Source organism: Geospiza fortis, unplaced genomic scaffold, assembly GCF_000277835.1.
Source record: "Geospiza fortis unplaced genomic scaffold, GeoFor_1.0 scaffold106, whole genome shotgun sequence".
NCBI classification, from domain to species: domain Eukaryota; kingdom Metazoa; phylum Chordata; class Aves; order Passeriformes; family Thraupidae; genus Geospiza; species Geospiza fortis.
In genome coordinates this window covers 1,995,359-2,000,562 of record NW_005054377.1, presented here as the reverse complement: position 1 = coordinate 2,000,562, position 5,204 = coordinate 1,995,359, and positions in this window count along the sequence as shown.

Sequence of the window (5,204 nt, the reverse complement as noted above, 5' to 3'; positions counted from 1 at the left end):
TCGGGGCAGAGCATCCTCAGCCCCCCGGGCCCGTCCCTGCCGCTGTCCCCGAGGATGCTGCTGCCACCCCCGCCCGGTCCCTGCCCTGCCCGGCTGGCCCCGGCCCTTTTGTATCGCCCAGCCCCGGGGCCAGCCCGCCCCACGGCCCCGTCCCGGCACCTGCCCGTGTCCTTTAGAGCCCTCAGTGTCCCTGCTGTCCCCCTCAATCACCCTCTGACAGCGCCACCGCTCCAGCTGTCCCGTGCCCGCGCGCTTTTATCCCTTTTTCCGATGCTGTAACTCAGTCCTGCCAGGGGACAAAAAAAATCCCACCAAAGATTTCTGGAATAAAGCCACTTACTGCAGGTACAGTGGTGTGAAAAATGTGTGTTTTATGATTGGCTTTTTGCAAATGTTAAAATGAATATTATATGTGTTGACTTAGAAAGTTATGCTGTATTAATTTTCTTAAGTAGTGTGTTAAATATAGTTTTAGGTTATAATAGAAACTATGCTATGTAAGATTTTTTTTAAAGAAAGGACTCGCAGCGAGATAGCAGCCACAGGACACCTAAATCTTTCAGAGGAAGAGAATTTATTGCCCCATTATCAGAAGAAATGAACTTCTTTCTGCCTTGCTCAGCCATGAAGATGATATTAGGATTAAGAGGAAGAAGCTGACATTGACCAGACAGAATCCTGTGTTTGAATGGAATTTATGCATCATGTATGAGATGTATGAATATGCAACAGGCTGTTGTTTTTAAGGGTTAATCCTCTGTTAATGTGTGTCCTTTTTTGGGCTTATGCTACCCAGAAAAAGGTACCTGGATGTAACTCTTTGTTTCTATTGTCTCATATTGTCCTAATCCAAATTGTCCAAATTATTATTACTGTAATTATATTACTATTTTTATAACCATTTTATTACTATTAAACATATAAAATTTTAAAAACAAGTGCTTGGCGTTTTTCACAAGCAGTTTTATGTCTTGATGGCTAGAGGAGGAGGAGGGAGCTGGGTTTGGAGCTGGTCCAAAATCCTGGTGGGTTCTTTGCTTAGAAGCAGTCAGAGGAGCTGGGTTTTGGTGAATGCTGGGGTCAGAAAGCAGGGGCTGAGCCCAAGCAGTTCCACGAGCAGTACAGCCAGGATCCTCCCAAACCTGGTGCTGTTAAAAGTGTGCCTTTTCACCTCTTCTCCATCAGATATTTAAAAAAAAATAGTGTTCCCTGAGAGACTGGAAATGAATCCATTGGTGTGCGTAAAAGTTGTCAGAGAAATTTTGGCTGGCAAATAATATTAATCACAGAATCATGGAGTGCTAGAATAGTTTGGGTTGAAATGGATCTTAAAGATCATCTTGTTCCTCCCACCTTCCACTAGATCAGGTTAATCCAAACCCCATCACACCTGGCCTTGAACACTTGTCCTTTTTTCCCCCTTATGTTGAAATTTGAAAACATCTTCAGCTTTCTCAGAGTTAAAGAAGCAAATTTCCAGCAAAACTGTCATTCTGCTCCTTACCAGTCCCTCATGACACATAAACCAAAATGCCCTCTAAAATTATCCACCATTTCCCCTCAATCTTCTGTCAAAATCTCAGTGCTGAGTGCAATCTTGCTTCACAGGGCAGAAATACTTTTGAAACATTCTCAGCATTTTTTTGAAGGGAAATATTTTTGTGTTAAAATCAGAGTGACCATACAACCCTGCAATCACTCCCAGAGGTTTGAGTGCTCACCTAAAACAAATCATTAGGATGGGGACAACAGGCAGGGAACAGGATCTGTGGTGAAAATTGGGCTGTATTGGGATTATCTGAGAGAGCAATGACCAAAAGTAAATTAAACAGGCCCAGGCAATGCTGCTGGGTGCAGGAACTCCACCATCCTCACTGCAGGGACACTCTCAGCATGGTTTTGGCTGAGATGATTTCTCTCCCCCATCCTTTTTTAAACACAGTTCAGGAATTTGCATAGGATAAGACTCATCCCAACAGGCAGCTGCATGCAGCAATCCTGTTTGGAGGTTGAAAGGCTTCAATAACACCAGTGTGGGCCATCTGGCTTCACTGCCAGCTGTGCCAGTCATATTGAATTTACTATTTCAGATGCAGGGGAAAGTGTGATTAAAAAAAAAAATACTTGCTGTGCCATAAACTTATTCCAAGAATTTGGGCACATCATCCTATGCCTCAGTTTCCCAACCATGAACAATATTTTGGGAGCATTGCGCTCTCCCAGGGTGGGATGAGGACCTAAAAGACCCTCTGGGACACTCAGATATCCCATTAGTTCTGGGCTGTGAGGCTGGTGAGGTCCTTGCACAGGTTTCCCAGAGAGGCTGAGGCTGCTCCATCCCTGGAAGTGTCCCAGGCAAACTGAGGCTGACAGAGGGGTTTGGTGTCACTGGAATGTGCTGGTGCTTGCAGGCAGTGCCAGGTTTCACAGGGATGTGGGGATGGCAGCTGGGAACAAACTGGGCATGTGGAAGCTGTAAAAAATGGACCTTTTCTATTTGGAGCCACTGATACACCTTGTAAGGACATTGAGAGCAGCGTTTGGCTCAGGGACCTCACATGATCCCATGCAGTCATGAGATGAACTCTGTATTTCCTGTAAGGTATTGCGCTGCTCCTTAAAGAAAGAAAGGAGGTCGCACCTCCAAAACCACGAGCTTGGCCTGTGGAACACATTTGTGAGCTGAAAATTTCAGTACAGAATGGATAGTCCTTTATTTTGTTTTATTTTATTTTATATATGATATGATATGATATGATATGATATGATATGATATGATATGATATGATATGATATGATATGATATTATTTTCTACTTGTCTGAAAAATAGCAACAACAAAAAAGTTGAATGTGCAGAATTAATATTTTCTTTTAATCCCAGTTACTAACCTATAGGGCATAAACTACATAAACTACACAACCTACATTTGCTTCACTTTTAGTTTATTTTTATTTATTACTTTCAATTTCATTGGGATGTAGATAAACCCAGCCCTGTACAGAGCTCCATGCTGATTGTCATCCATAACATCATGGGTACGCTGGATAACTATAAACAAACTACAGGAAGAAATTTCTGTACTCTACTTTGGGTATTTCATTGTCCAGAGAAGCTGTGGCTGCCCCTGGATCCCTAGAATTGTCCAAGGCCAGGCTGGATGGGGTTTGGAGCACCCTGGGATAGTGGAACGTGTCCCTGCCCATGGCAGGGGTGGAATGAGTTGGGTTTTGTCACCATTGGTTAAAAGTCCCTGTTAGAGTGAGGTAGAGAGGAATTATATTCAGACACTTAAATTTAATCTTTTCCAGATTATTAAATTCAAGTAAGAAGATTGATTTTTATTTCTATACATTCCCCAGAGGGACACGAAGAGGATGGAGGGGAACAGATCCTCTGCCCCTCTGGCTGTGCCTTCATTCCCAGTGCCTGGGTAGAAGTGGCCAGAAACAAGGCAAGTGGTGGTGCCTCACACCTGCTTGCATATTTGTGGGGGTGGAAAAGAGCAGATGTCCAGAGCTGCCAATTCTGGGAGTCCTGCAGGAATGTGGGGCCTGTGACAGCTGATTGAGCTGGAGGGGCTTTGGATGGGGCTGGGAGGGGGTTTTGGTGCCTGCTCATGGCCTGGCAGAGCTGGTGATGGGGAAGGGAGGAGGAAAGTTGGTGTAGAATCTGTAATGAAAAGGTTGTATGAAACTGGAATATTTATGTCTTGGAAGTGGAAATTCATTGCTCTTCCCTTGGGAGACACCCAGTGTTGAAGTCTGTGCTGGATTTTGGGTGTATTTTCTGGGTTAGGTGATGGTAAGGTCAGGTTGTCAACCTCTTCAGCCTTGCGGTGATACAGAGAAAGCCAACAGCTACCGTCAGTCCAATCCCTTGGAGTTTCATTCCAACCATAACTGGGGAACAGCAAGGGTGGTAGGACACAACCATCTCAAGGAGAAGAGTGAAAATTAGCCTGGTTTGCACCCAATATTCAACAAATCTTGTAAAAATGTCCCCTGAGCCTTTGCAGTCTCTGAAATGGCTGTTGTTGAGTTTATTTCATATTGAATTTGTTTATTTATATATTGAATTTATTTATTTATTACCTTAGCAAATTCATGTCTGAGGGTCCAACATGTCAATGATCTCACATTACTCCTGCTGTTATCATTACTGATAGATAAGAAGTGAATTTCCCAGAGCCCACTAAGTGTGGAACAGAGCTGGCAAGTGAACCTCTCTTCCAGGTATTCCATCTTTTAAAGACACCCAGACTCAGATATGGAGTTCCAGCTTGTGGCTATCCTAATTTATTGGTGTTAGAATAGGAACAGAATTCCTGCCTTTTCCTCTGTACAGGGGTATATTTCCATGGCAGAGGGATTGGAAGTAGATGAACTTTAAGGTCACTTCCAACTTCAACCATTCTATGATCCTTTGACAGTTCCATCTGCCTTCAAGGCAGAAGAAAATATCCTGAAGAAGGATTGATTCTGACATGTATTTAGACAGGATAAAAAAAAATGGATGCCTTAGGATAGAGTTTCAATCTCATCCCAATGGTGTTTTCACAATTAAGCAGCTTAAGGAAGATCTCATCAAGGTCCAATTCCATGTCAGGCTTTTGGAAAACAGCCTGCAGATATCCACACATTGGATACATCACCCAGTGCAGATTTGTCTTTCTGAAGTCAGGATGTGAAACTTACTGTGCCTGGCTGCCAGAGGATATAAAAATCCTTCCTGCACTTTCCAGGTAACTTCAAGGCTTCATCTAGCACTGATGAGAAGAGTTTCTTCACCATTTTCCTCTCCTCCCTCCCCATCCTGGCAGCTACAAAAAAAAGCAAGGGTTCCTCAGGATGCCCTTGAGGTCACAGCAGAGCTGAGCAGATCCTGAACCCAAAATCCCACCCTGCAGTCCCCCAAGGCAGGCAATTACCCAATTAACACCTTGCACTGAGAACCCTTGTGCGCTAATTGAGCTGGATTTATGGACAGGGGGGTTCAAATGAGGGCAGTGCCAAACTTTGTGTGACTTAAATAAATTGAGTCCCCACTGTCAGGTCAGTGATTTGGAGCCCTTGCAGATGCCCTTTGCTGTCCCTCCACCCAGGAGCTGCAGACATCCTCTCTTGTGCCCAGCTGTTGCCCTTGAGGTTTACACAGCTGCCGTGGGGAATGGGGGTCTGGGGGTGGGAGATGCAGCCTCCCCAG